This window comes from Leguminivora glycinivorella, chromosome 9 (genome assembly GCF_023078275.1).
Source record: "Leguminivora glycinivorella isolate SPB_JAAS2020 chromosome 9, LegGlyc_1.1, whole genome shotgun sequence".
In the NCBI taxonomy this organism is placed as follows: Eukaryota; Metazoa; Arthropoda; class Insecta; order Lepidoptera; family Tortricidae; genus Leguminivora; species Leguminivora glycinivorella.
In genome coordinates, this window is record NC_062979.1 from 15,800,108 (window position 1) to 15,824,420 (window position 24,313).

At 36.3% G+C, this 24,313-nt stretch overlaps 1 protein-coding gene across 1 annotated transcript in view; it reads left to right on the forward strand.

Moving 5' to 3' along the window:
- Positions 1-20,382: 20,382 nt before the first annotated feature.
- Positions 20,383-24,313, forward strand: part of LOC125229307 (monocarboxylate transporter 10-like) — a 276,054-nt gene continuing 272,123 nt past the window's right edge. Inside the window, exon 1 of the mRNA XM_048134109.1 lies at positions 20,383-20,457. The gene's annotated coding sequence lies outside the window, so the exon portion shown is untranslated. The remainder of the gene's footprint in view (positions 20,458-24,313) is intronic.

Consider the following 24,313-nt stretch of genomic DNA (forward strand, 5'->3'; position numbering starts at 1 on the left):
CGTTTTAATAAATTATTCAAGAGCGCTAAATGTGGGTTTAACTTTTTAATCATTACGCTTGGTTCGCTACTTATAACGGTAACAGAAATTTTGAATTAATTTTTGGGTTACCAAAATTAATAACTCTTAAGTTACAATAAAATGAACACTATAGGTACGGGTTCTCCTATCAGTCTAGCTTTTTAATAGCTCGAGGAAAACTAAACAAACGAATGCTCATTGCTCAATATCTTTAAGACAGATATGAGAGTACACGGGCTCACCCGGACGATCAGGGGATCGATTTTTCCGTATCAACACACCGTTCGAAAGTCTGTGGAAAACGACGTAATGCTATTTTTGAAAAAGGACGGCTAGTAATTATAAAACTACTTATAGTGGTAATGACCACTCGTTTTCAATTCTGTTAGTCTCTAGTAGTGGAGATATTATTCACCGAATTTCTCGAAATCGACTAGTCGAGATTCAAAAATCGGCCCCCAGGATCGAACATAATCTTCAGCTTCACGTGATTTATCATAAAGAGACTAATACATTTCGTACTGTCAATTATGATTTGACTATCATAGTGGTTCACAAGATACGTCAGTCTAGCAGGACTAATGAGACAAGACATTTTCACAATAAAATCGAAAAAGTCCCCCGTCCGTTGAATTATTCAGAAAAATTGAAAAAGGACAGAAACAAGTAACGGCCGACATGTCGAGATGGGATTATAATAAAATATTGAAAATTTCATGTCAAATCTATTGGCAATTTATATCGAGTTTGTGAATTTTCTTCAATAAAAAGGCAAATATTAGTACGTGTCGGGGCTCCCGATCCGATTTCTTATGAAAGTATTTTTATTGAAACTAGTCAGGCAATATCGAATGTCGCTTTTGATTTAATTGAAAAACTTTCTGCAATATTGAATTTCAAAAATAAACACACATTAACATGGTAAACATGGCCACATATACATAGTGAAGGTAGGTATTAAGTCGACGAATTATTGACCATTACGTACAGTCAACAACGCAGCTGTGAATACAGACAAATTACAAAAATATGTATACAGAACTTCATTGCCTGTACATTAAGGTGTGTATACAAGTTATTGGCACTTTGTCTGTATTCACAGCTGTGTTGTTGACTGTACTCGTACCATCTAGTAAAAGAAAATATAGGTACATTTTCTATGACAAAAAAATTTAAACCATAGAACTATTTTGTAGTTTAGCATGTTGAAGTCTTAAATTGAATAAAATTGACAAATGGTACTTTACTTTTGTTCGCCAAACACCTTAAAATATTAAAAAGCTTCATATAATAAAGTTGGTAAGAATTAATGTCTACACAAATTAACTTAGGATTTTTCAATTACAGAAGTTAATATAATCTACTTCTTAAGCTCGACTTTCTAAGCGATTTCTTCTAGCAAAGCTCACTCAGCTTCGGCTTATGTTAATTTGTCCTATTTAGGTTTATATTTTACAAGAATAATTTAAAAAGGGCTTAATTTATGTACCTACTACTTACATAATATTACTACGTAGGTACTACCAACATGAACATTAATAACGTATGGTTAAAAAGCAGTATCGGACCCCGTTGTTCGTCTTAGCGAAAATTAGATTTTCGTATAATTATATTTCGCAATTTTTAAAACATTCCGTCAGCATATCAGTACATCATCATGCATACTTTTAATACGACCGTTAGCAGTTACATTAGAGACCTAGAACAATAACATATTAATAGGATGTGTTTGAGGAGAAAAACATTTTTATACTTCCATTACATCAATAGAAATACATCTCGAAATGGGCGAATACTATTATGCGCGCCTATAATAATGACCACTAACACTTATAAAATGAGAACAAAGCAATAACCTGGGCGCATAGACAAGTGTCCAATCGCTAACAATCCGCTCCGTGGCAGACGACACGCAACTGTCTGTGCCGGACACAGACTTTACAGATATCACATAATGAAGCGTTTAAAAGTACCATAAGGTAACAGACCCAATTATGGACGGTTTAAGATAAAATTGTGCCTATTTTTGATATTTTATAGATACGTGCAAAAATTTTACCGCTAAGCGTGTTAAAACTTGAATGTCTTATCCTTCTTTTACATTTCAAGCGTATTGCAGAATAGATACTCCTATTGGTTTCTTCATAGTTAACAAATTAAAACAATGTGTTTTTTCCAATCATGGACGGCAGTTCTCCAGTAATCCCCCATTATGGACAGTGAAATAAGTTTAGAATTTTGCTTTTAAAGCCAATTGATACTCAATGAGTCAATTTTATATATCCCAAATAAAATTAGTTTGGGTTATTTTAACATTTTTAACATAGGATTGTTTCTTGTAAATTTTGGTTTCGTAATTATTGTACCTTGTCCATCATAGGAGGTACGCAATTTTCCGGTTCCAGTTATAGACACTCGCAAAATAACACTATTTCTTTATATCTTTGGAGCAACAAACCAGTATGTTTTATACCTTATCTCATACTTAATGCAGTAAGTAAAACTCATTAAATTTTACACCGATTTTTTTATTTTATTTTATACATGAACTCAACTCTCTTAGCAACATTACTAAGAATTCGTCCTAATATTTTTTTCAGTAAACTGATGACTTTTATCTTGCCGCCAAATCCTTCAGAAATAACCGAATTAAATGAAACTTCAAAATTAAGCAGCTCTATGACTTTAGTTTATGTTTTCAGAAACTAATTTTAGATACTTATTTTTAAGGACTTATGTTTTTTGTCCATAATGGCATCACCGTCCATTATAGGGTATTTTACATTACTCTTTACTGACAAAATACTCACGATCTCTTGATTCTGATCTAGCGTGATTGAGTAGCATCTTAGGTTGGTTATAGTGTCACGCGGATGGTCCGCGCGGAGCGTTCCGCGATAGTTTCTCCATGTCTGTCTGTCTGTCCGTCCGTCCGTCCGTCCGTCCGTCCGTCCGTCCGTCCGTCCGTCCGTCCTCGGATAATCTCAGTAACCGTTAGCACTAGAAAGCTGAAATTTGGTACCAATATGTACATCAATCACGCCAACAAAGTGCGAAAATAAAAAATGGAAAAAATGTTTTATTAGGGTACACCCCCCCTACATGTAAAGTGGGGGCTGATATTTTTTTTTCATTCCAACCCCAACGTGTGATATATTGTTGGATAGGTATTTAAAAATTAATAAGGGTACACAAAGATCGTTTTTTGATAATATTAATATTTTCGGAAATAATCGCTCCTAAAGGAAAAAAAAGTGCGTCCCCCCCCCCCCTCTAACTTTTGAACCATATGTTTAAAAAATATGAAAAAAATCACAAAAGTAGAACTTTATAAAGAATTTCTAGGAAAATTGTTTTGAACTTGATAGGTTCAGTAGTTTTTGAGAAAAATACGGAAAACTACGGAACCCTACACTGAGCGTGGCCCGACACGCTTTTGGCCGGTTTTTTAACAAAGTTGTCTACCCCACTTCTTTTGGATTTGGAATTTTTTATCGCGAGCTCTTTCAATCCTAATAGGAGAGAAAAAGTGTCCCAAGGGGTTTTCCCATTCCGTTACCATTTTTTCATACATTTTGTATGGCGGTAACGAAATGGAAGGTTTAAAATATGTATGGGAATCTTGGACATTTTTTTCTCCTATCAGGATCGAAAGAACTCGCGATTCTGAGTAGGTATGAATCGCGTAAAAAAACCCATGTTACAAAAAGTGTTGTGGACAACTTTGAAAAAATTGGCCCAACTATAAAATTTAATTCAGTGCTGGTTGTAAACGTTGACTCAACTGGATCAAACCGATGCATTTCCATAGTAAATTACTACGACAGAACATAATTTCCATGTGGTGACTTTGAGGTGGTAAAGTAAAGTAAAGTACTTTGCAGGGTTATAAAAGGTCTTATGTATAAATTGATTAGAATCACACATTATAAACATTCATTTAAAATAATAGTAATAATCTGGCAAATTAAGTCATAATAAATTTAAAAAATAGGTGCATTAATAGTATTTCATTATTATATATTATCATTAAAGAAGTCATTTAAAGAATAATAGGATTTTTCACATAGCCATGTTTTAAGAGTTTTATAAAATATCTGCTCACTTAAATTAGTTATAGATTTCGGTACTGTATTATAAATTTTGCTTAACATGTAGTAAGAATTCTTTTTAAATAGACTTAGCTTAGCTGCCGGCATGTCCAAAGGTTTATGTGTATGAGTATGTATGTGCTGTTGCATCAATAGAGAAGAAAGGCAAAAGAGTTGAAGCCATTTGACTACGCGCCGTGGATTCAGAAGAGGCATTAAACTTTACGATCCATAGGTAATAAACGTAATCGAGAAATTGTTATTTCAATCTATTTCCTTTACCAGAGATACCTATGTAAGTACCTAACATACTAAAGACCTCGCACTAATATGACTGTAAATAGTGACAATACGAGTGAAATGCTTGGAAGCCTAATACCACAGTATAATAAAGAGTACTGTCGTACAGTATGGCCACTCCCGCTCCCCGCTGAGAGTGCCGCCCACCCTCTCTCGGTTACCTCACAGTTACCGCCTGTCAAAAACGCGACCAGTCGACCTGTCATATCTCACTCATACAAGCGTAGTACGCGTTCACCTACACGAGCTTAGAATGTGTGCTAGGAACGCGCCTCTTTCATACATTTGATCGCCAGTGTCCGAGGTGTGTTAATACTAAGTTACGTATACGATACGCTAGTGAATAATAATGATGTCAGTGGCATATGATAGGCTAAGGCATCAGTTGTGTTTTTAAACAAACGACTATCTTAAAGACATAAAGTATATTTATAATGATAACTAAATCCACTCAGTATGCAGTAGTTTATAACAAGGTCTAAAAATTGATTTCCTTAGTTTTTATCTCAGTCATAGGAAAATTAATTTGAATAAAAATAATCTTTTCTGCAGTTCACAGGGTCTTGCTTTATTTCCATAAGTATTATATTAAAATACAAAAAAAAAACATCATATTCTGGCATACAAATTGGCACTCATGTTATTTGCTTTGATTTATCTAAAGCAAAAAAAAACATAGTACACAGATAAATAAATACTTCTACATATACTTGTACTGCATAAATATAGGTATTTAAAAAAATATGGTATGAATAAATGTGCATGTGTATTGTGTATCATAATTTAAATTACTGTGTAAAAACTATCCATCCAGTCTCTATTTGTGAGTTCCTATAATTGGCTCTGTATTGCTATTCTAAATGTATATTGTATCATTCATAGCTGCTGTTGGAATTCCTTGTATAAATAAATAAAAATAAATAAATAAATAAAGTAAGGATCAATGACCGCGTTTGTATTCATTATAAGAAAACTGACATCTGCTAGATTTATATATTGATGTTACTTGGACCTCTCAGTTAATTAATTTATTTTGCTATTCAGATGAAAATAAATCGCAATGACATCTGGAAACAACCTTTTTAGGGTTCCGTACCAAAAAGGTACAACAGGAACCCTTATGGTGCGACTGTCCGTCTGTCTATCCGTCTGTCACATTCCTAAATATCTCGAGAACTACTAATGCTATCAACTTGAAATTTGGAATAGTTGTGAACATTGTAAACCTCTACAAATATAACGTTTAAAGGTTGAATTACACTTATTTACATTCGCGATCGTTCCACTGGCCGTAGAACATTATGTAGACCTCCGTTTATAGTGTAAACGTACTACGAAGCTATTACGCGTCGCATATATGTATATATTTTTTTATTAAAGTTAAATTCAGGCCCCGTAGCCGAATGGCATTTCTGCGACGCGAAACGAAAACGAAACGCCGCAGAAAGATAGAGATAGATAGCTACGAAAGATATATTATCGTGAGCGTTTGTGCATTCGGCTACGCGCACAGGAGAGAAAAATCAGTATTAAGAGAATTCGTTCCCGCCTAACGCTGTCCTTCGACCGGAAAGTGTAAAATTGCAGGCCGGTACGCTGAGCGAAGTTACCACTTTCCGGCTCCGTCGAACAGAAAAATAGTGTACATACCTTGGCCATCAAATAAGAAAGCCTCTGATCACATCTTTGTTGAGCTCGGCTGCGCCTCCGCTGAAAATTACGTGTGATTTGAGGGATTTCTTACTTTACGGGACTAGGTATGTAATCTACTTTTTTTTTTTCAAAAAAACTTATGACTAATGTATTACATTTTTTCTTTTCGCCAAACTGGAACCAGTTTGTTGGCGAATAGTGCACTCTCAAACATATTTTACCTTAATTAAGTTGTTTACCACAAACCACAATGCAACTTACAACTAACATGCGTTTGCGTACCTACATCGTCTCACGACGGCAGTGTCTTTGAACCTTATTTATATGTTCTTACGATCTGCAGTTGCTACGTCCTAAATATCATGCAAATTACCTATGTCTCTACCATCGACCGTCGCGTTGACAAGTGAGCGTTATCCTTAAAAGTGCGTAGGTGTAAAACCGATCAAAGGACATGCCGGTATCAAAGGAATGAACTGTCAAAGAAATGCATCATAAGATTGGTGCACATTGGATACTTTAAGCGACTTTTTTTACAAAAGAGGGAAGCGAACTGATAGTTTGCCTGATTGTAAAGTTAGCCATAGACATCATGGAGGAAGATGGAAGTATTTGAAGGTCCGTATCGATTTGGAATAGTTTCGGTAGTCCGATCGCGAGAAAAACTTCATTCCGCAGTTCAGCTGTATTACGCAGGAAGATTCTGGAGAAATGACAACACACAGCGTCTGTTCAAAAAGAGAAGACTCTTATTATAACGCCCTTAAGGTGGCTCGCTTAGGTTACCCGAAGCTCAGGCTGCGTTAGATGGCGTTAATCTGCAAATTACCAGTCTTATTTTTTTTGTGGAGTCGTACAGGCATTTATATACTTTCAATTATGCTTCGCGAACATTTGATATTAAAATTGACGTATTACAACAAACATTCAACTTCTCATTGTAACGTTAATCCCCTTAATGTAGATAAATTTACTATTTTACACTATTTTTAAGTACCACTCACACATACAAACAGTGTTTTTGTATTCCTTCTAGTCGATAATTTCACGCGGCGACAGCTTGTTTAAATAGCCTTGCGGTAAATACGTGCCATCGCATGATTTGCATGGAAGTACTGGGTTCGAATCCAGGACTTTTTCTCTTTTTTTAATACTACGTCGGTGGCAAACAAGCATACGGTCCGCCTGATGGAAAGCGGTCACCGTAACCTATGGACGCCTGCAACTCAAAGAGTGTCGCATGCGCGTTGCCGCCCCATTAGAAACTTGTACACTCCCCTTTGCTGTGTGTGCACAGCAAAAAGGAGTGTACAAGTTCAAAGGAGGGTTTGGGTTGCCGACGACTCAAAGGACAATAGACGGAACAAATTAGTTCCGTAAGTCCTCCCGTCGTCAGCACCCCACACCCTCGTTGAGCTCTGGCAGCCTTACTCACCGGCAGGAACACAACACTATGAGACACTATTTATTGTTTTATTATTATACATAAATGTATATGTACTCGTACAGTAGTTACTGAGCGTTTTCCACAAAAAAGATTAAAAACCTATTCTCTTACATGGTAATAATTTTTGGGTTCGTCGAACTCAGAATTTCTAACATAATTATCCTAATCTGATATTTTAAAAAATTCCAAAAAAGTATAGATAAATTTTAGTTTCTAAACTACGATTCGAATGTTTTTTTTTGATACCTTCGGCTCTCCATTCTTGCTCGGTCAATAAAAAATACGAAATTTATATCCAAAAAAATACAAAAAGTTTATAGAATCCTGGGAATCGAACGCACCTTCACGGCGTGACAGACGACTATTCACCAACGACGCCATTACATAACACGCTGTTATCGACGAAATTGGGCTATACATATATAATTATTTAAATATAAATAATAATGTCAAATCCATAGGTACTAATATTACAAATGGGAAAGGGTGTGTGTCTGTTTGTTTGTCCGTCTTTCACGGCAAAACCGGAGCGACGAATTGACGTGATTATTTAAGGGGATTTAGTTGAAGGGATGGAGAGTGAAGTGACATAGGCTACCTTTTGTCTCTTTCTTACGCGAGCGAAGCCGTGGTCAAAACCTAGTTTATTATAAATGGGAAAAGCTGGTTACTCTATAATCTGAAGTGGAAGAATTCGTTGTTTCACCAAAGATAATGTGTGTTTGTTTGTTTGTCCGTCTTTCACGGCCAAACGGAGCGACGGATTGACATGTTTTTTAAGTGGAGATAGTTGAAGGAATGGAGAGTGACATATGCTACTTTTGTCTCTTTCTAACGCAAGCGAAGCCGCGGGCAAAAGCTAGTACAGCACGGGTAGCATGGTCGCGCGATAGACGATAAAATATCAGGCCGTCCCTGTCGCACTATTAGTAAGTGCGATTATAGGGACGGCCAGATGTTTTATCATTTATCGCGCGACCATAATTGCCTGCCTGGACCAGATTATATTGATGATAATTATTATTTGTAACCATTTAGTTAATATTGTCTTCAGTTACCGCGATAGTTACTCATGAAATAAAAACTATGAAAACGGATTAAATCGCGTATAATGAGTTTAAAATTCATCCCGATGTTTCAAACACTTTACAGCGTTCGTGGTCAACGGGTGACTGAGGAAAAATTACAATGTGCAAAAGCTACCCATATTCTTGTAGGTATATAACCATTTAGTTGTTGAAGAAAAACATTCACACAACAATAACATAGGTCAACCAGCTCAGTAAATGCAATACTTTACTAATACTATGCCCACACTATGACCTATGTATAATGTATTATACCAGACGTGTAATATTTTATTTTATCAACAAAGGCATAATAGGATTGTATTGTATTTTTGTATGAAAATAAAAAATAGGAAAGCAATATAGTAATAGTCAAATATTCCATTAAAAAAATAAAAAATACTTAATAAATCCATAAAAGTTCAAATGATTAAAAAAAACTTCGGACTCGAACCCACGATCTTCTGCATCATAGTCGGTCGTTTGACCGAGACGCCATTTCGATTTACATTAGCAGTGTCGAAATACACGATATCTATCTTTGTTGACAAAATGCGTCATTATTTCTGAGTCTGCTTGAGTTAACTAAACCAATATCATTAAATAATTACTTGTCAAGAGCCAAATGTCACTGATGACAATGTCAACTAAAAATGCGCGAAATATGACGGCTCTGTGTCTGTACACAAAATTTGGCACGCACATTTACGTAAAATTAATAAAAAATTCACATGGATTTGTCCATGATTTCTGTATGAAACAATGTATTTCATTCACTACCGCGACGACGGATAATGTATAGTAGATGTATGCGCATATTTTTATTTAGTTGTAGTGTGCGGTGACTACATAAATGGTAGATGTTTTTTGTATGGAAAGCGAGCCACCTTAACGTTCTGTGATTGTATGTACTTTTTCCGCACATACCCTTACTTACTTCTCTGGCTCAAAAACCCATAAAGAATCTTGTCCTCCGACAGAAGAGACCGCCATCCGTTTTACCTTATCCTGCGCCACTTCACGCCAGTTGGGTACACTGAGTGCGGACAGTCGATAGGATTTTTTAGGGCTCCTCGCAATCAGCGATATCTGGAACGCCCACGCGGACGTTTTGTACCAAGCTCTGTCCCACCTCACAGACCCTAGCAATGGAAAATTCAGTTCTAATGTCTTATCGTGAGTCAACCAGGGATCGGAAACCGTTCCCAAATACCATTTGATATTGTTCATAAACCGTTATACATTTCGTTTAGTGCGAACCAAATAATTTCGGTTACGGTTTTTATTTCGTTCCCTAAAATAACGGTATTCGAAAATTAGACTTATAACGTTCTTCGTAGGTAGCGAGCATTTCCTATTGTAAATGCCAATGCACCGGGCTCGTTCAAATTCTTGGAATTTAAAAACCATTTCAATTTGATTCCGCGAACCGTTCTTTGAAGAACGGATCATCCCGCTCTTTGGAACGGTTCTCACTCATAAACGTTTCAACTAGGTATCGGTTTTATGGCTCATAGTGGAGACTTTCCCTAAGAAAGGGTGGAAACGGAAAAGCGTAGGCCCCTATTTACAGTCCAGACTGTCGATGTAAGAAGCGAGCTTACGCCCACACACCTCGATCGCAAACGAATGTAAATAAATAAAGTTGAAGCAGGGAAAGAATTATTTTTAAAACTGTACGGCTATGAGTCTTATCAAACAAAATATTCAACTGGGACTTAAATAGCTTAAGGATTTTACGGAATAACCAAATTCATGGAAGGGAAACCAGTTACCTACCTCGAAATTGTTTCTAGCCTTTTCGTATATGGTTGTCAAATCTGTCTAAAGTTATAGTAAGGTAGAGAAAGAATTATTTTTAAAACTGTACGGCTATGAGTCTTATCAAACAAAATATTCAACTGGGACTTTAATAGCTTAAGGATTTTACGGAATAACCAAATTCATGGAAGGGAAACCAGTTACCTACCTCGAAATTCTTTCTAGCCTTTTCGTATACTTTGTTCGTAACTTTTTTACAAGGAATGGTTGTCAAATCTGTCTAAAGTTATAGTAAGGTAGGGAAAGAATTATTTTTAAAACTGTACGGCTATGAGTCTTATCAAACAAAATATTCAACTGGGACTTTAATAGCTTAAGGATTTTACGGAATAACCAAATTCATGGAAGGGAAACCAGTTACCTACCTCGAAATTCTTTCTAGCCTTTTCGTATACTTTGTTCGTAACTTTTTTACAAGGAATGGTTGTCAAATCTGTCTAAAGTTATAGTAAGGTATGATGGCAGTGATTTAGACTAGTTTTGACGGCTTCGCCGTAGCAAATGTTGTTTTAAACGCCAAACTTCGATGAAATTATGACGGGGCTATCCAAATCGCTGCCAACTTAGTTTGGTCTTAGGTTGGTTTAGTTAAAAATGCTTAACTAATGATTTGGTTAAAATTTTGCATTGTACAAAATTTTATAAGCGTTATCAAAACAGAAACGATTGGGATGTCAAGAGAACGTTCTTGGGTCGACCGGCTGGTGGCCGTTCGGCGGGTCGACCCAGGTATCGCTGGGAGGACAGTGTGGTGGCGGATCTGCGTCGGCTTCAAGTCAGTGACTGGCAAGAGGCTGCGCAGGATCGGGACAGGTGGCGATCTCTCGTTTCGGAGGCCAAGATTCACTTTGGATCACTGAGCCAAAATAGTTAGTTTTTTTTTATCAGAACAGAACAAACAACATCATCCTGTAGTGTAGTGCAACGGCTTATCCGTTTATTATCAAACCTCTTGAGTGCGATTACTTAGCGTGAAGAACTGCTCCTGAGAGGTTCGGAACATGTCGTGAATCCGTTTTACCTAAACAGTATAGTTAGCGGAGGCAACAGACGGGGAATCCGTTTGGCAGCAATAGCCTGTTTCACCACTGTGACAATTGTCGCCCGACAGTGACACTTTGCCGTTAATTGCTTGTTTAATAAGGAAATATTGGCGCTGGATAACAATGTTATTTAAAAACCAGAATTGTGAGTGACATAGTCCACTGAGGAACGCGTTAAGTACATATTAAGGTTGGATTCTGAAGTCGAATGCTCTGTTTAGCATCATTGCACCAGGCATCATTCTATTAAACACGGAGAGCTGACAAGCTACTGATTTGATTTAGATTAAAAAACCGTTGCAAAATGTGACCGTAAGAAGGTTTACAAATATCAAATAAAGGAAATTTTCATTGTGAAAATCCTCCTTCTAAAAGGCTCATATCATCATTTCCGTCACGAACTTTAAGCTCACTATCATCACTTTTATCATGTAATTTGCTTGCCCTTAAATTGCATAAATTATCCGTTTGCGTAATATATTAACTGCAATCTAGCATAGTACCTATGTATAAAATTAAATGAAGCGGTTGATAAATAAACGGGGAAAACCGTTCGTGGCAGGCAACGCCATTAATTACCGTAATTGAGTGACGAGAGGATCTCCAACCTGAGGCTGGGGTACAGTAACTCAAACAAATAATTTACTGAACAGGCAAACACCCACAAAAGAAATAGCAACCGAATGGGATTTTTTTTAAATAGGTAACAAAAAAAATAAGATCATAGGCATAAAGCCACCCACAAACCATCAATTTTGACCCTAAAGCTAAGTACTTATAGACTTCAAAACCAGGATTGTGGTGTGGAGAGACTACAGAAATGGGTCAGTCAAAGAGAGTCCTTATGTTATTAATCGAGTAAGATACCGTTATCGAAACTTCTCAAGCAAAACGTTAAAAAGTACCGGAGATTATCGGATTCGAATTCAAAAATTATCTCAAAAAAGATTGGAAATATCGCTGTCAAGTGACGTTGATGCAATGAAATGAGCACCGCTTTTGACTCGGACACATCCGGTTAATTTCATGTTTAGAATTATTTCTATGTTAGAATCAGACCGTATACCGTAGAAAAATATTCCATTAGCACGTGCCAAATATTGTTCCTAGCTACACAGTTACTTCCGTTTCAGGCAGTGTATTGTAGTTGTCTGTGAGTCGATTTGCCCAGCAGACCAGTGTAAAGTTTTTTTTTTTCTATTTGAACCACTCCATGAGTTGTACGTTGTACCTACATGATGGATTTACATTATGAATTTTGTTATTAGGGGAAGGTTGCGATCATTGGACCACTTAACTTTGCTGCTCATTTTATGTCAAAAATAAAACTTATGAATTACCTTATTCACAATAAAAAAGAAAATAAATTTAGAGAAAAACCGTGAAAAGGTTCTCATAGGCTATTTTCGTTGGATCAGAGTCGTCTTCATTGGACCAAAAAATCGTCCATCCATCAATGGACTTAAGAAATTTAGAACAATGGTCCGATCAAAGAACTTATCGAAGAAATCGACAAATAATATAACGTTTTTAATTCAAATTATTCAATTTAAAAAAATATTCTTTTCATATGGACTAGAATAAAAATTAGGACTTCTTTCATTTGCGCACGGGTGACGTATTACAAATTCTAAAAAAACAGTTGTCATTTTTGGACCGGTCCGATGATAGAACCCACAGGTGGTCCATTGATATATAGCAACTAGGTACCTATCAAATCACAAATAAAAATATTAAAAAATAGAGAAAACAAATGACTGCAAACTGTTGTTGCTCATTAATAAATGTATAAGCATTATGTCAACATATAAATTCAATTGCAAATGTAATTATACTCATGTGATTTTATTCCTTCGCGTAGTTTAACTTCAACAGAGCGCTCGAAACACATTTGGACGTGTCACTCTTCTCCGGGAAGCGAGGCGCGACTGGTAACTGTAACCTCAGTCGCACCTCGATTACGTACGCTACGATTAACGCTTTGATTTTGAAATATTTAAGTGGTCCAATTAAAGCGCCGGTCCAATTTTCGCAACCTTTCCCTAAGGTAAATTAAGTTAAGTCCAATTTTTTAAACGAGACATTTTGAAAACAAAGCTCAAATATAGGTACACAACGATTATATAATGGATCAGCGATGTTATAATGGACGATTAAACCGCTTGCTCTAGGAATGATAACATAACTAAAAGAGTTGTATTTATTTAACGTACCGTTCATTATCCGCAGCTCTCAGATAGTTTTGTGCAGCTGGGCACCCGCTTAAACTAAGAAAGGCGTAAGTGACATTAGATTATTGGATTCGAGCATATCTGTTGGCAGTATATCGTAAGATCCGGCATAGTGTAAAGTAACTGTCAATCTTTTGACGACAGTCATAAACCATTGTATTATAGACATACATAGACAAGCAGGTAAGATGCCATGGTGAAATGACCACGACCCAATGCGCGCTCACGAACGGCAATGAGGGAGAAACGCCAGAGTGGGTTAGTTAGTGAGTAGGGCAAAGTATCCTCCCCTCTCTTCAGGAGACGGGAAAGGAGATTCGAGTTCCATACCATATATCGTGTGTAAATGCATTCCCATCTCTGTCGACATTCGACAACATAGAGGTTTGCTGAGTAACCTCAGATATATCACACACGGATAGTCTATCTCGCGGCGACATACTCTCGCGGCAATCATGTGCTAACCCTGCAGCTACCCGAGATGGCGACTCAAGGAACGAGAAAATTATTTTATCACTTCTCACCTGTGTTTCTCAATATGCCTACAATGTGCCTGATATAACGAACAGCTGCCGACATATCTACGAGTAGGTAAGGTACAACGGGGCAAATCTCGACTGGGGGCAATTGTAACTAACCCATTTTTTCCATTATTACACTATGATGTTGAGTTCTACATGTATCCACTGAACACGCCTACCATACAGGGTGTAACAAAAATGGTGGTGATCCGTTTAAGGGCGTATTCAGTATCGTATTCTCATCAGGAAAAAGTAGGATAAAAATTTTTTTTCGCAAAAAAAAATTTCTTCTACTTTTTCTTGATAAGAATACGATACTGAGTACGCCCTTAAAAGGATCACCACCATTTTTGTTACACTCTGTATATAAGCGGTGGACACTCTATTTAATAATGCAAACATTGTAAAACTTGGCAAAAATTTACCAGTTACATTTGCCACCCAGTTGAGATTTGCCGCGCTGTACCTTACGTCGAAGAGCGGGTGGGAGTGGGATGAGTACGCCCAAATAGAATTAACTGACGCCGGGCAAATTGAATGAAATGCTGATAGTGAAAATGTATAGAATAAAATAGTGAACCAGCGGGATATGTATATGGAAAACTGGCGTTGAATGTGTTACTCGCATATGTAGATCGTGTTATTCGCGAAGACGCATGACTTGGTATAAATGTATACGTAATTATAAAGGTAACACTTGACAAGTACCCATGCGCGTCATTTCAATGACGATCTGTAATTGCTTGGCGGCAGAGCGGCTATCATATGGGACACATTATAAATTAACTATCGTTGTGTGATGGCGTTCACTCGTGAAATAAAAAGGACAAACTGAAATATGTAATTGAAATTAATTTTAATTCACATCTGGTTGAAATCGTATGATCCACTGAACTGGATCCTAGGATCTAGGGCTTTACCGAATTGGATTTCAATATTTGGACACTGAACAAATCGATTTCTCTTGGGGATATAAAGTTGGCTATACAAATACCCTTTTGTTAAAGACACATTAATGGAAAAGACTGTATTTTAAAACACTTTAATCACGCCATAAAAAGCCCATAATATCATTTTAGAACCCACTTATTTAACCCTCTTACTTTTTTCTTCGTTTTTATTGTCTCCCATTCTACTCCATTGTTTTCTGGTAAATATCAAGTCGGGACTTTTGGGGTAGGTAATATCTACCAATTTTGGATGCCTTTTTAATTATTTCTAGTATAGTCAATAATTGGTTATTCAAAAAATTATGTAAATTGTTATTACGTTATATTGAAACAATTGACTAAACTTTCCAGACTGTTATTAAGATAGGTACGTTTTTCCTAGTAGAAATGGTTCGAATTCTTCTTCGGATTTAGTTATTGAAAAACATATTTCTTTTGAGATAGAAAATGAATAGTAGTCGGATGTCAAATTAATAATTATACCTGGGTCTACCTATAATAGCTTCTATTACGCTGTTACAAATTGCTGGAATAACTTTCCACCACCAATGCAACATTTATGATAAAAATAACCTGATCGATACTTAAAATCCAAATTATAAGCTTCCTCAATGGTTAATGGTGAAGATAAAGCTATAATAAATAGCAATTGCTAGTCTCTATTCTACCGCTCATTGTTTTTGGCAAACAGTCGGGTCGTGGTCAGAGATAAGGTCCTGCCAAATTCTTGTCAAGCACTAAAGTGTACTTACTGCCTTTCTTAACTACATAACGCCAGTATCTTGATATAAGACAGGGTAATTTATAGGAAAACATATTTACCTTTTAATATTCCACTAAAGTTAAAAGTAGGTATTTAGCTTATGCGTGTTTATATTTCTGAAGTCACCGTCTTCCGGAAATAAAATAGGCCCAGTATTTAGTCCATCACTTTCATCAAAATAGCCCAGTTCATTTTAGATTCCATTAACTCTCAAATAGTCCTTATACCCTGGCGGGTGCTGCCTCTGCGTGTGTCCCATGATACGGGCTGAGTGTCAAAAGGGCCTCTACGCGTTGGCTTCGGCCCCGCGCACGCCTCCCAAAGGTCCGGAACACCATTGTTCCGTGATGGGAAAGACATATTTTTAATAACAAAACGGCCAGGGTTGGTACATTTTGCCCACCTAAATTTGATCGCCATGAGGCTGCGATGATCCCTTAATTGGAACATTATGGTATGACTACAGGAGGATAATGCAGCAGTAAATTTAATTTCTTGCTTCCGGTGGGCTTTGATCTCATTAATTATAGTATTCAGTAATTTGGTTAAATAAAAAAAATGGGGATCATTATAAAGGACCACCCTTACCAGAATATCAGTCACGATGCCGCATTTTTTTACTGTGTACGATTGTACGTAAGCTTTGTACTTAGTTTTACGGGTTACATAAACATCTACAAAATTATATTATAATCATAATTTTTCTGACTTAAAGTTGCCCTTAAAGTATAACAGATAAGCAGATCAATAGACAATAGAGTGTCATTGGCACATTCATCCTTAAATTCATATAGAATTATATAGAATTTTTGAAATCGCGATTGACCAATAACCATCATGGGATCTGCTCACATAATCGGTTGATAATTGCGACTTGTAGAGGAGAATTTACGACCAACGCTTAAGTTCCAGTAAATGGATCACGGCACCGGTCTATTTCATAAATAAAAATGTACTCTGCACCGATAATATAGGCCCCGATTAAGCCAGCTGCAAATTACTCGTGGCAGATTGGATTAAACGCGTCGTTTCGTTCTGTTAACGTCCATTACCTCTTCTGATTTATGCCGGCTTATGCATTATTTACCTGTGCCTTTAGGGTCTCTGAAGGTTAGCTTATGGTTACTGATTCGGGAGGATGCCTCCCAAATTTTCGGGAAATATCAGCTGAGCTTTAGTTTAGTTTTGAGAATCCCTGTTTAAAGTCGCTTACTGAATAATATTTAAGGTGCAGTGTTTTCAGGAAGAATATTTCATCATAATTGAAATATTACTTGGAAGGATTATAAATAGTTAGGTTTTCAACATTTTCTTTTTTTTTTGTTATGTAATTTTGTCACTTGATCATAATTTTACTCGTCAAAAAAATCACAAGGTAGCCCCTTGAAAATGTTAATTATTTTAGCACTTAAGCTAAACATATAATTCTAATGCAATTATGAACCAATTGGCTTCAAATATATAAGGTTTAAGGTACACGTGCCAAAATTTATTTAGATCAGACGACGCTTTTAAAACTTTAGTAACACCTGTTTTCACTTGAATGGCCTGGCTTTACACATATATGCCGTGCATTTTACCATTTAGACCACAAATATCTTTGTTTACTAATAAAATGTGCTAAACTAGATCAAATTGAAGGAAGTCATTATAGAATCTAGAGAAAAAAATAACTTTATTCGTATCCACAATACAACATTTTATATGTTTGGCTTAAAGTTATTATTGGCTTAAAATAAACATAATCTTGCACCAACATTTCTGCAATCGCAATCCAAATACCTAAGTACCACCTTGATCATCTAATGATCTAACCTAAACTGTATCATAATTAGGATTCTCGGTACCCAGATGTGCCAGATCTGGTACCCAATATCAATCTTCTGAATGTATTATGAGAGTAAGATGTACTTATGTGCCTAATGTGCTGTTGAGCATGGCTGTTATTCGTATAGCTTTAGAAGAGTGTCGTCTCATGAAAATATTTGAGTGTGCACGGGAAAACGTCCCATTTTGTCGATTGCTACAATACAATACAAATAAATCTCGCCTTAATGGTAACCGACAAAGTGGGACGTTTTACTGAAAACACTCGTATCGAAACGTTGTTCAAACCCCGGCTCGTAATAATAAGTTTGTTCGGAACTTATGTGTGAAATGTCATTTGATATTTGCCAGTCGCTTTTCGGTGAAGGAAAACATCGTGAGTAAACCGGACTAATTCCAATAAGGTCTAGTTACCTTTCCGGTTGGAAGGTCAGATGGCAGTCGCTTTCGTAAAACTAGTGCCTACGCCAAATCTTGGGATTAGTTGTCAAAGCGGACCCCAGGCTCCCATGAGCTGTGACGCCGGGATAACGCAAGGAGGATGATGATGATGGGTGGTATCGGATACATAGGCAACGTTTACAATACATAATGACACTTTGCATTATTGACAAATGATCTTCGCGTATTCTCACACGGGCCTGCTGCTGAATTTTCGTTACTAAGGGAGGATCAGTTGTACCATATAACTACAAGAAGCGAAATCTGCGTATTCTAGTATAAAACAGTAGGAGCATAGTTAGGTACAGCAGATATTGGTTATCTTATCACATAAAAAATAATAAACCACTAAACATGGAAAAGTTTTAGTCAATGGATCACGCAAGGACGTGTCATTTCACATAACCTTGGATGCACTGCCAGTACTGCCACCATCAAAGTAAGTCATTTTTTTTTTTAATTACTGTACAAACAATTAAACTACGTGAATGTATGATTGAACTATGTGAGGTGTGCAATAAATAGTACTACTATTTAAAGTATTTGTGTTTTTTGTATTCTCAAGTCACAACACTTGGTCGGTAAGCGACAAAACTGAACAGTGGTCCCTGATGAGGCAACGCGGGTGATCGAGCCACGCCATCGCCATTACGCTCCGCGAATATTAAGCGTGTCCTTACACATATTGGTCAACAAGAGTAAAACGGGACTTTTACCTCCGGCTGATAGTATGACTAACCAGCGATAGGAGTGGAATGCCCTGCCTGAGTCTGTGTTTCCACATGAGTACAATCCAGGTCTCTTTAAGGCAAGAGTAAATAGGTATCTCATAGTTGCTCCACCGTAGACCGCATCATCACTTACCATCAGGTGTGATCGTGGTCAAACGTCTAACTAAAAAAAGTGACCAAACAGTGACACCAGTGCCCAAACGGTTAAAATAAACTGAGGAAAGTGGACAAAGCCTAATAAAATTTGGTTTCTTCTCTGAGACTAATGGCATATTTTGTATATTCGCCAGATCTCGGGATTAAATAAGCGACTAAAACCAAACTTAATCGTCTTAATTGCAACTGAAAAGGTATAATACAAAAAAAAAAATTATTGAACACCTCGTCTCAGAAAACAATACGAGGAATACGGAAAATTAAGAAGGACCTACTTTTTAAAAATAAATAAAGATACGATTTCAAACCTCTGTTTGTAGATGCTGTCAAGTTATTAGTAATGAGTGTAATGACTAAAATCCGTAAGATAAGAGAAATTTGAAAATCTTGCCTACGTCAAAAGAATCGCACAGAATACATCAGTTATGGCTTGGAATCATAATAGACTGTCAAGCAACTCTAGCACTAGAAATGGGAAATTTGTAAAATGTGAAGAAAATTTGATTTTCGCGCCTTTGTTTAGAGACAAGATTTGCTAGACTATCTATATGTATTAGGTACTTGATACGATTAACAAGATGGCTCTAACATGTAACCTACATATTGAACCAAATAATTGGATCAGTAATGACACATGCCAAAGGCTTGGCAGCAGCATAGGAGCCAAGATGCACAATATTGGCAGCTCATGCATAAAGCTATCTTGATGTAACATTCGAATAACGACGGCCATAATGTATTTATTGTAGTACATATTATATTATCTATTTCCTTGACAATATTAATTCTTTTATTTATCACAATATTTAAAATTAATTACGATGCCATCGCCCGCGCCAAAAAAAATTGTACGAACGACACAAGTACGTTATTCTTATCACTTAGACGCTCTTCTGCTAACGCAGATTCCAGATAAAATGAATAAATGTTTTTGAATGACAGCAAGCAACTTTATAAAGATGTACTTACAGAAAGACCTCTCGGCAGGTAAAAGAGGCTATCTGTAAAAGAAACAAATAAAAACATAAATATAGGTATTAGGCAGATATGTTACTTGAACCTTACTGCTAAGAAAGGAGAAAAATGTATAAGTGGGAACGGTCTATGTTTATTGCTTCTGCGCTGAAAAGCGATAGGAATACGCTGAAAGCTTCATTTTCTTGAGCATGATAATCAAAAGCCTATCATCTGAACCAGTATAAGCGCTCACTTAATTACTACGCCTCCCGAGTTCATGGTATGCGGGTTCCGAATTGGATTTGAAAATAGAAGCCGGCTGCTATCAGTGGTTTTATCAACCAGTGTCGTCCCGACGCCGACTGGGACGCACGCGTTACCGTGACGCGAACTCGCGATTTTCGCAGTGTATCGAGACTTTGGCAAGTTTTGCATAGGTAAGTTTTTACTCAAATGTGATGCTGATATGAGTTATACGTACTTAATCTTATTTTGGAAATTAAGTATTAAAGTTATTTAATTTAGTTTAAAGTTCATTTTACTCACACTTTAATAAAATTTCATACAAAAAACTTTTAGAGATTTACTGGGTCGCGCAAAATTATTACGAAAATTATGGAGGTTTACTTGTACGGCAGCAATTCCCGTCAACTTTGTACAATAATTAAGGAAAAAGTTAAATTTGTTTTTATTAATTCCTATTTTGTTACCAAGATTTTGTTGGTTAATTGAGATTTTATTAAGTTTAATTTCGTCATTAAGGTTCTCTAGTATCTATATTTTCTTAATTATAACAATTATCCTGTATATATCTTACGAAAGTCGAATTATATTACTAAATGTTGGTAACAAAATAGGATCAATTAAAATTTGCTGACGTGGCATTGTACAAAGTTGACGGGAATTGCTGACGGACGGTACGTAAGTTTTTAATTTCCGGCGTTTATTTATTACATGTGTAGATCCCTCGTTTTATGTCAAATTGACCTAAGAATTTTGCCGAACCGCCGTTTCCTCAAGAGACACGAATAATCAATCATACAAACTTTCAAGTTCATCAGTCATTAATTTAATAGAATTTTCTGGCCAGTCGGTTTGAGACATTAATTTCGGCCAAAGCATGGGTCTTTCTAAACTTTTTCGGAAAGTCGGCACTAAATTGTACTAAATAGCCGCTATTGGCAAAACTTTCGTCGTTTACGAGGGTCATCAGATTCTTTTAACCTTCTGGTAATAATTATTTACGCTTAAATAACAAAATTGATAAGTACATAATTATGACCCCGCTGCTTTCAATTTTTATTGCTACTTGATTAACGGTATAGACAAACTAACTAACGTAGCTCTGGAGTATCTCAAGAAGGTATAGGCATATGTGGTTAGTCTATTGTTTCACCACTGTGACATTTACACTTGAAAATGACAATTTTGTAACTATTTTGCTGTTTTCGCTATAACTGATAAGTACACACACATTTAGGCCCACTTGCACCAACCACTTAACTCAGGGTTAGTGGGCTGTCAACTGTCAAATTCCATATAAAATGGTGGGTTAATCCTCGGGTTAACCCTCTATTTTCGTTGGTGCAAGTGGCACTTAGAGTCAAATATATTAAATTTAAACATACTACGATTAATATTGAGAGAAAAACTGTGAGTGCAGGAGGGGAAGGGGCAAATAGAGGAGGATCACTTAGAGAACAACATTAAAAATACAACAATAAAAAAATATACCAATGAATACCTCAGTCACACTGGCAAGTTTTTTGAAAGCAGAATGGCAAAGAATAGTGGTCGCCACGTCCATTAGAGCATGGCAAAGAAAGAAGAAGAAGGATCAGTAACATTGGTACTCAGCCTTGTTAGACATGTACGATGAAGTGTCACAGTCGGCGACAATGGTGAGAAATAGGCCACGCTAATAATTGTTTAGGCTTTAATATTAAAATTTGATATCTAAGTAATATTAAACCAGCAGCTCTCAATTCTTTGTTTATATTTGATTAACTGTATTGACAGACTGGACCTAAATCTACATTCTTGAGCAATTTTGGTACGGATCTTTGTTGCTCTAAAATCATTTTAGGTATATTTTTTTGCCATAGTAAAAAGGAGTAGTTTGTTATTGAACTCTTTTTAATTTCTGGAAATTAATTTTGTGTAAAAAAACATTTAAAAATTTCGTTCTACGTCCATTTTTAACCCCCGACGCAAAAACGAAGGGGTGTTATAAGTTTGACGTGTGTGTCTGTCTGTCTGTCTGTCCGTCTGTCTGTCTCTGTCTGTCTGTCTGTCTGTCTGTCTGTCTGTGTGTGTGTGTCTGTCTGTGGCATCGTAGCTCCCGAACGGATGAACCTAGATTTAGTTTTTTTTTGTCTGAAAGCTGAGTTAGTCGGGAGTGTTCTTAGCCATGTTTCATGAAAATCGGTCTACTATGTCGCAGTCAGGGGTTTTTTCAAAATTTTAATTTTGTGGTTAGGTTAGTTGTGAAACTAAACGTGAATCTCATAGGTAGCTTTAAATAAAAAACAATATTTGGAATAATTAATGAATCTACGGTTGTACTCACGTCACGTTATTATATCGCTATTGCTGCGACATGTTTCGGGCCAATTTGCAAATAGCGATATAATAACGTGAGTACAACCCGTAGATTCATTAATTATTTGAATATGTCTCCCGAAAGTTTAACGTGTATAATATTTGGAATGTCTGAGTTACCTAGTAAAATAAATCTGTTTGTCAAAATAAACAACACTTCCACCATTGATACAGGCAAATGTTCTTGTTTACACCATTTTGTAGAAACTTTAACGATTTGGTATTATGTGAGAAATCTGTAAAAATATGTTGTGGAAACCCTACACGGTGCACGGGTATTATAACAATTTGTTGTAGTTCAATGAAAATTAGGTTTGGCAAAAATATGTACAATGAACGCGTCTTAAATTATTTCATTATCTATGTCTCACTCGCACATTCATACTTTATACATATTTATGTTGTCTCTTTCATTCTACCTGGGTTATTACCTATCTAATGGACGTATTATGGTTCGGTCCGAATATCGACTTTTGCCCTTACAATAGTCTACTTTTGTAATTTTATACTTCTCAGTCTAAATTTAACTTAAATTAGAACTTTATATAATTATAGGTACTCGTAAATAATATATTTCTTTAGTATTATTAAACATACATATACATATACGTACATAATTATTATTATATACACACCACCCACCCTTTTAAACAGCTCAAGTTTCAGTACCGCTCTTAGCAGAAACCGAAATTTTGATATCGCAGGTGCTTGAAACTTTGAGATCATGGTTATTGAACTCTGATCTCAAAGTGGACTTCTACGATACCAATGGGAGGAACGACGCAGTGAAATCCTTAGCCTATTTAGTATTAGTTATTTGTTATACAAGGGGGCAAAGTTGTATTTTAACGCCGAGTGTGGAATTGAAAAACGAGCAAGTGAAAGGATTCTATAGTTGAACCACGAGCGAAGCGAGTGGTTCAAGAATAGAATCCTGAACATGCGAGTTTTTTAACACACGAGAAGTAAAATACAGTTGCACCCGAGTGTAACACAAAACTTTTCCCCTCACTGTAGCGAGGAAACTACAACGCAAAAAATGCGTTTATCACTGCTTTCAGTAGTTCCACAGGTGGTAAATCATCTTTATTACTAGATTCACCTACTTTTATCAATTTTAAAGCAGTTAATTTTACTTTATTCAAGGTCAAATTACTTTACCCACTAGTGGATAAAATGCGTTTTTACCCGCTAGTATTAAAGGACAAAACACGTGTTTCCGAGCTAGTGAGGGGAAAAATTATTAACGGCATCTCTTGAGTAAAAAGTTCGCCAATTCGTCAATAAAGTTTTTTTTTGTACATGATCTTTGTATTGTACCTGTATTATATGCTCGCTTCGTGCAATAAATTGTTTTATTAATTGAAAATTGCATACTTATTTGCGACTCGCAAAGTTTGAATTACGTCATATACGTGGCATTGAAACTTCACCAATGTTTCTGAATATGAATTAATAATCCCTCACCTTATGCATAACATGTCGGACGTTAGAAGGCGCAACATACTCCGTATTAGGAATATGTACGTGTATATTTTTTTTTTCACAGAGCGAAGGAGACTCGAATAGAATAAATACCAAGCTAACTTGGCAATGATATTGACAGCCTCGCCGATGCAAATTGTAAACGTCAAACTTCTATGAAATTACTTAATACTGGCGCAGGCGAAGCTAACAAAATCGTTGCCAACA